General features: G+C 42.1%; 1 pseudogene; it reads left to right on the forward strand.

The window, feature by feature from the left end:
* Positions 1-1,070: 1,070 nt before the first annotated feature.
* On the forward strand, positions 1,071-1,969 carry LOC102851972 (annotated as a pseudogene).
* Positions 1,970-8,825: the final 6,856 nt, after the last annotated feature.

Consider the following 8,825-nt stretch of genomic DNA (forward strand, 5'->3'; position numbering starts at 1 on the left):
TTTGGAAATAGGTTGTTGGAAACAATGCAAAAATTTACTAACTTAGACCCTGAGTCTCATGAGGGAAGAATAGTGATGAATTCCCATTTCATCAGTCCATCTGCCCCTGATATTAGAAGGAACCCCTTTTTTTTTCCTTTTCTTTTTTTTTTTTTAAAGGCTTTAGGCCCTCTGTGACTCAAATGAATTTTTGACTACTACTATTTCAGTGCTCAACAATTGGGACTTAGGGGAGGAAAAGAAGAATCCGCTAAAAGCCAAATTTTGGGGCTGCCATCACAGAAAATTGAGAACCCCAGTCCTTCTCATCCAGAAGATATGTTCAAAACCCCCTGATTCTGAGGCTCTTCCTTCAGTGCAGGTAGCCTGGTCACATAAGCTGTGAGTGTCCGAAGGGGCTATAAGAGAGTAAAGGGGCAGAAGAGAAGCCACCTACCACTTGCTTCCAATGCAGGTCCCATAAGCCTCTGGCTCAGGAATGCCCCAGGTGGGTCTTAATGGCAGAAGAACAATTAGACTGACTGGGCCCTGGCTTCCTTAGGGCTACAACAGAGGAGGAGCCTTGGGCTTGCAGAGACATTGCTGGTAAGAGGGTTCACTTCTCAAACCTGGTGTGAGTTATAATCTTTTAGTGACCTTCTTCCCCCCTCCCCTCAACTATTGTGGGCATTGAAGGGAGACCTGTAAAGAGACAGCAAACTCCTACATTAATCTGTATATGGAATGGAGTATTATTTTCTTATCTATTTCCAGGAATATCTACACCCTTGTCCCTTAATTGGGAAAGGATCTGTTACCAAGAAGAAAACTTCAAGTCCTTTCCACCCCAACGCTTCAGATGGCATTAAGAAGTAGTGACTCGCCCCGCCCCCGCGCGCTCAGGCCCGCCCCCAACTCACCCCCAGTGCAGGGCCCTGGTTTGAGCAATTGGGGCAGGAGCGCGCTGGGCCCGGGCTAGTGCTGTTTCCTGTCGGGATCCCTTCGGTGGGGCTGCAGCGGCTGGAGGTCTCCCCTGGGCTAGGGGAGCGCGCTCGGATTCCCGGAGCAGGCGCAGCGGCCTGAGCCGGGCCATGTCCCCGGGGAGCAAGGGGAAGAGCGAGTACATGAAGCGGTACAAGGACCGGCGCTGGGACACGTACTCGTCCTGCTACCGCGAGATGCTGCACTACCACCAGAGTCGCCGGCTGCTCGAGCAGGCGCACGACCTCCGGTTTTGGGACGACTGCGGCCATGCTAGCTCCTTGGAGGACACGTCCTCGTCAGGCGACAGGGGATCGCCCTGCCCTGAGGCCCCGGGCGCCTCGCCCCCGCCGTCCGCTCCGGCCAGCCCTGAGCGTCTGGTGCCAGAAGTACCGGAGGAATCGGACGCCGAGGGTCCTGAGAACTGCCAGTGGAAGAAGTAGAAGAAACACCAGAACAACAAACCAAAACTAAGGAAAATGAGAAACTCTCCAGCAGAGCAGGACCTCGACAGAAACCAAGTGCCTGTTTGCCAGAGGAAATAGGAGAGTGTCCAAAAGTCCTCAAGGATCATCAAGTAAAATAAGAGAAAACAAGCACCCGTTTACTCTGTATGGCTGGGGCGAAAGACAGACAGACACCGGAAGTCAGAAAACTCACAACGTGTGTGCATCTGCCCCCATGCATGAGATTCATGTATGGATCGGCATTACCAGCCAAGAACATAAGACAGGTGGAAAAGAGGAAACTGGTTGCTCCGCTGCAACGCACCCACTCTGTGGATGTGGAGAGAAATAGAAGAATAAAGCCTTCTCCCTCAGATAACCCGTGGATGACGGAGTACATGCGGTGCTACTCAGCCAGAGCCTTGAAGGCAATCTTGCACACCTGCTCAGGCAGCCGCTTTCTAAAAAGTGTCAGCAAAATAACACGAAACCAAACAAATCGCATCATCAAGAGCAACCAGACAGGTTTAAGAAACCAACTGAGTATGCACGGATTTTCTTAGGGAATTTTCAAAAGATTGTTATATTTTGATGACTGTTGGCCACTTACCTCAGCAATAGGGCAGACAGTTGAAGCCACAGATATTTAAAGCTATTCATGAAAATAATTCTCCAAATCTATGATATTCTCATAAGGATATTAATCTTTTAAGATATTGACACCAAATGCCTTTACATAGCCGTGGATGCTAGGCATTCAGTGTTGTTATGTTTAAGTTCAGCCCACTTTAGATAACTACTTATGCTCCACAGCCGATGACATCATTCCTCATGCAGCACCAGAGTTGTAGTACTACTTGAAAGATTAAACTTGATTGTGTTTCAGCTCTGTCCCATTTATGTTACGCCATGACAGTTTAAGAATTATGCAGGATAAGGGTCACGTTTTCTCTTTAAAATCATCATCTAGGTTTTTTTACTTAATACTTCATTGTGCAAATACATTCCAATAAGAGAAGCCGTTATATAGATATATATAGATATAGATATATAGATATTAAGTAAGTATATATATTATATAGATATTAACTAATATATATATATACAACTAAAGTTGTGGGTGTTTTGTTTTGAGGTGTTTTTAATCAAAAGCTGTCATTATCAGCTTTTTTGCTTTGTCTCAAGGTTGTTGTTTTTTTCCCTCTAAGAAAACAATAGGGAATTAATTCCTTGCTGCAGATTTGGCCTCCTGGCATACCTACTGTGGACTTTTTGTATAAGAGCTGGCAATAAGATTTAGAATTTATAGTCTAAAACTTTACTTTGTAAATTGAGATTGTTACTGGGGATGTAAAAAAAAAAATATATTGGTACCCATTAAAAATGTTCTGAATTCTTAAAAAAAAAAGAAGAAGAAGAAGTATTGACTCAATGCATGCAAGCCTCTATATGCTCCTTGAGTTAAAGGATATAGATCCAGGTATTTGGGCTGATGGCTGGCCTTTAATGGCTAGAAGAGTTTCACCTGTAAAAATAGCATTAAAACCAAGTGCAGGATTTCCTTTTAAAAGCTAGTGTTATGATGCAACCACTGTGGAGGGCGGTATGGCACTTTCTCAAAAAGTTGCAAACAGAGATACCATTTGACGCAGCAGTTCCACTGCTGGGAATATACCCCAAAGAGACCATAACTGACATCCAAGCAGATATATGCACACCCATGTTTATCACAGCTTTGTTCCTTAGCAAGGAGTTGGAAACAACCTACGTGCCCATCAACAAATGAATGGATAGAGAAGCTGTGGTATATTCACACAATGGAATACTACACTGCATTGAAAAACAAGGAACCCATGCAATATTATTCAAAATGGGTGACCCTGGAGGACATTATGCTGAGTGAAGTATCTCAGTCACAAAAGGACAAATACTGCATGCTTCCACTGTTGTAAAACAGGACTGACATTGGGGTTGGGGGGAGACTGAGAAATATGGGTTCAATAATGTATACTGCAATGAAACAGATGAGGGAGAAAACTGTTTAAAAGGGATGTCATTAGGTATTTTTGTCAGGACAGGAGTCCAAAGTGAAGGCTGAATAGTGGAGTAGACCTTGTGGGGGAGAGATTGTAAAACGATGAAAGAATTTTTCTTTTCCTTTTCCAAGAGGGTAGTGAACTAGGGGGGAGGATTGGGGGGGGAGAAATGTGTAACAATGAATGAATGGAAATCCAAAGTCTCTGTAAACTTTCATTGAAATTAAGAATACATTTTTTTTAAAAGCCAGTATTGTTGCTGTGTGTGTGTGTGTGTGTGTGTTTTATTTCCTGAAGGGATACAAGGACTAGCATGCTTTGTTAAGCAACTGAAGGAAGGAGGAATGATTTTTGAGAAATATTCCCTTTATAACATTCCCATCTTGGTAATCCAGAAGCCAAATGATAAATAAGATTGGTTCAAGACTTAAGAGCTATCAGTGACAATATACTTCCTCTACATCCTGTTGTGCCCAGTCCCTACACTCTAATAACACAAGTACCCCTAAAGTCCAATTATTTCTCCGTATTAGACTTGCAGGATGCATTCTGTACTACTCTATTCTGACGCTCAGCCTTTATTTGCTTTTAGATGGACTGAAACTAGAAGTTAATCCACTATAGAGGGCACCAGAAAAAAGGGTTTGTAGATGAAGGAAATAAAAATGCTGAAGAATATTGTTAAGGAAGCTGTGAGTGGCCAAAAGACTCCAGCCGTTTTAGTATTAATGCTCCACTCAATATCAATAGGACCAGAAGAGAAAGAAGCCTTCCTGTTCACTAGAAGAAATGTAAGCTGGAGAAAGAGGATTAGTGAAAGATGATCTTAACTGGTGGAATAAATAAGAGAGAATTTATAATCCTTCTAGTTTGGCTTGGGAGTTAACTAGTTTACTACAACCTTCCACACTGTATTAAACCCAGGCAATATTTTGGCCAATAAGGTAGCTTTCATTAAGGAATTAAAATCATTAGTCTCCAGAATCACCCCAGCTTGTCAGGCAAACACCTGACAAGGGAGAATGAAGCATCCTCCCCTTCTGCAACCTGGACAACAAAGGGTGATTTTACCTGGAGAAGACAGGCAGATAGATTTTTACAATGATGCTTCCATGCAAGAAATTTAGACACTTGCTGGTTTGGGTTGATACATTGTCTGGGTGGTCTCCCAGGTAATAAAGATTACATTGGACGCTTTAGAAATTACATTTTACACTCTGCATGGCATTCACAATCTTCTAGCAAAGCATAGAGTCTGAATCAAACAATAAGCAGGATTGTAGCTAAGTTGTGCAACAAACTCAGTCCAATTAGATTGGCCTACTGTTGATTGCCCTATTGTATGTTAGAGTGGTTCCTCAATAAATGCCCAGATTGTCATCATATGAAATCATGCATGGCAGACCTTTATCAATTTCTTTTTTTAATATATATTGTTTTCTTTTTCTACTAGTTTATTTACAAAATTCAAATACAATTTGAACAATATCTTTCAATTTACCTTACCCTCCACCCATCAAATAGTACAACCCAATGATTAATCTTCCCCTTCCCCTGCACATCCACACCCCTCTGCTTCCAGCCTCTCCCACCCCTCCTGGATCCTTATACTCATTCTTCAATAACTGCTTTATACAATATTTATCCTTATGTTACCGAGTCCAGTCCCTCTCAAGTTAGGTAATAATTTACAAAGTTATTTCTCCTGTGTGCTGCATAGTATTCCATTGTGTGAATGTACCATAATTTCTCAATCCAGACATGTAGGCTTGGTTTAGAAGAAGCCTTGGTACTAGGGATACTATAGCTTATGTTAGATGGATCTTGGCTGAAAGAATTGTGGTTGGACATTTGGGCTGTTTCCATGTACTTGCGATGGTGAATAATGCTGCTATGAATGTTGATGTGTCTCAGTTTGTGCCTCAGTTCTCATGTTCTCAGGGTATATTCCAAGTAGTGGAATAGCTGGGTCATATGGAATTTCTATGCTCAGCTATTTGAGGAAGTGCCAAACTGCCTTCCAGAATGGTTGCACCATTTTACAATCCCACCAACAGTGTATAAGAGTTCTTTACTCACCACATCCTCTCCAACATCTATTATTTGCTACCCTGTTAAACTTTGCCACTGTTACTGGAGTGAGATGATAGCTCATTGTAGTTTTGATTTGCATATCTCTTATTGCCAGTGATTTGGAGCATTTCTTCATGTGTCTGTTTGCCATTCGAATATCTTCCTCTGTGAAAATTATTTCTGTGTCTTTTGCCTATTTTGTAAGTGGGTTATCATTGACCAATGGAATAGAATTGAGAACCCAGAAATAGACCCAGCTATCTATGGTCAACTGATATTCAACAAGGAAATAAAAGCTATCAAATGTGGAGATAATAACCTCTTCAACAAATGGAACTAGCAAAACTGGGCCTCCCCCTGCAGAAAGCTGAAACAATATCCACATCTCACACCATACACAAAAATCAACTCAAGGTGGATCAGAGACCTGGGAGTAAAGCCCAAAGCCATAACGTTCTTAAGAGACAAACTAGGATCAAGCTTAGAAGCATTAGTCCAAGGTATAAAGAGTCTGCCAAATACACCAGAAACGCACAATCTAAAGAGGATAAAATTGATGCATGGGACCTTCTAAAGATTAAATCTCTATGCACATCAGAAACTTTTTCCAATAAGGTGAAAAGAAAACCTACTGACTGGGAGCAAACATTTGGTATTTCCATCTCAGACAATAGTCTTATAACAAAAGTTTACAGAATACTCCTTTATCACTTTCTATTCTTAGAACTCATACAGAAGCAAGTTGTTTTAAAAGCATGCCATAAACTTAGAGCAGGTGCAGCAGGCACAGTTAAACTACGGGCAAAAGACTTTCCTAGCCCCTTCAGATAAAAAAGTGCCAAACGTGACTGAACTAAAAGACTTAACTTTTTTTTAGAAATCCTGCATAAAAAGGTATAATATAGAACTTGGACACTGGGGTATCCAAGTAGAAGTTGGAGCTTTCCTTCCTACTTTAAGCCATCAGAGTAATTGTGAAACAGACTATAACAGCCGTTTGTACGCTTAACTTTCAGCCAAGATCCATCTAACATAAGCTATAGTATCCCTAGTACCAAGGCTTCTTCTAAACCAAGCCTACATGTCTGGAAATTATCTGTTGTCCAGTCGTTTTTTTTATAATTTCCAGCTGAATCTTGTTTACATATATTAATGATCTTATTCAATAATTTCCACACTCTGTTGTGTCACCAGTTTTTTGGAATGGGAAACATATGGATCTCTACCAGTTAGTTAGCCAGGTGGTTGTTTTCCAGATTTCTTGGCACAACATTGTGAGCACATCAGAGTCTGTGTCTGTTTGTTAAAATATGTCAATTGGTATTATGTCAATTCCTGGGGACTTGGTTTTTGCCAATTCCTTCAGAGGAGCTTGAATTTCTTCCTTCATCGCCAAAGAATCTTGGCTAAAACCAGACAGTAACAGAGGAATGTGTATCTGTGTTTGAGTATGCAAAGGTGTTCGGCTGTGTGGATCACAACAAACTGTGGCTGACCCTGAACAGTATGTGAATCCCAGAACACTTGACTGTCCTTATGTGAAACCTGTACTTGAACCAGGGAGCAGTTGTCAGAACAGAGCAAGGAAACACTGCTTGGTTCAAAATCAGAAAGGATATATGCCAAGGATATCTCCATACCTTTCTAATCTATATGCAGAACAGATCATTTGAGACTTGGGTCTATGAGGAGGAATATGGCAACAGAATTGGAGGAAGACTCATCAACAACCTTTGTTAGACAGATGATACAACCTTGCTTGATTACACTGAGGAGGATCTGAAGCACTTGTTATAGAAGGTCAAGGAAAGCAGCCTTCAGTATAGATTGAAACTGAACATTAATAAGAAAGCAAAGATTCTCACCATTGTCCTGATTGGCAGCATTATGATGGACAGTGAAGAGACTGAGATTGTTAACAGCTTGTTTGCTTGGCTCCACAATCCTGTACCAGCAGCCAGGAAACAAACAAAAAAAAATTAATTGCATTGGGAAAGTCTGCTGTCAGGGACATCTCTAGAGTACTGAAGAGCAATGATGTCAGTCTGTAGACAAAGGTGCATCTAATCCAGTCCACAGTCTTTGCAATTACTTGCTATGCATCAGAGAGCTGAACAATGACTAGCGATGATGGAAGGAGAATTGATGCCTTTGAGCTGTGGTGCTGGAGAAGAGTGTTGAATATCCAAGAACTGCTAGGACAAATAAATTAGTACTAAAGAGGGTGAAACCAGGTTGCTCCTTAGAAGTAAGGATTCTGAAGCTTCGTCTGACATACATGGGCATGTTACAATGTGGGACCAGTCCTTGGAGAGAGACATCACGCTTGGGAGGTTGGAGGGACAGCGCAGGAGAGGAAGACCCTTGATGAGATGGATTGATTCAGTGACTGGAGTAAGGGGGGTGGGTGTGTCAGCGACAATAATGTTGGCACAGTAGAGCAGGGTTCAGAGCTATTGTACGTAGGTTCACTATGAGTCACAAGTGACTCAACAGCACACAACAACAACAACATAACAGCCTTTATAAAAAGAATGTGGGTGAGTAGTGATTGGATTCCCCTAGATCCAAATCCTGGATGCCTAAACAATTAATGGGAGAGGTGAGCCTCAAGAAATCCTGATTTATGAACCAGTAAATGGGAAGAGTGGTAACTTTGTGCATCTACAAAATACTGGTGATTATGTGAGGGCTCAGAGAACCCAATCATGCCTGCAGTAGCCATGATATGGTTGAATGTGAGCGATGTGCACTTGGAATGCACACTAGGAGCCATGGCCCCAGGAAAGCCAATTCCAGTGTACACAGCATCAGTGGAGGTCAAGGAATACAATCACTACCTGGTTGGTCCCTGTCTCTCTCTGCCTCTCACCTCCACAGGAGAGGATTAAGAGCAATGTTTCTCAAGAAATAGGAAGGGAAATAAAAAACAGATTCACCAAAGTGAAAAAGCACTGTCCTTAGGAATTTAGGAGATACGAACCCCAACCAATCCCACAGGTCTGCAGCATGCAAGCCTATGACCTGTCTCAGGAGGCTGAGAGCTGACAAAAAGCAAGGCCCAGCTGAGGCTACTCTCTCTTCTCTGGGCAGGAGACTCAAAAGTTTGGGTCCACCCCTGACTTTCCAGGACTGTTTCTCCCTCTTCCTTTTCTCTTTAACTCTTCTGCATAATCTATCTTTCACCAAACATGACTCCTTAAGAAAGGGGAGAAACACTCCTAGAAAGTCAGGGGTGGAAACCAAGTCTCTTCTTGGAGGCGAGGACTTTGAAGCTCTGTCTCACATTCTTTGGGCACATGGCCAGGAG

This window comes from Elephantulus edwardii, unplaced genomic scaffold, assembly GCF_000299155.1.
Source record: "Elephantulus edwardii isolate Elephantulus edwardi_28Jun2011 unplaced genomic scaffold, EleEdw1.0 scaffold00606, whole genome shotgun sequence".
Lineage (NCBI taxonomy): Eukaryota > Metazoa > Chordata > Mammalia > Macroscelidea > Macroscelididae > Elephantulus > Elephantulus edwardii.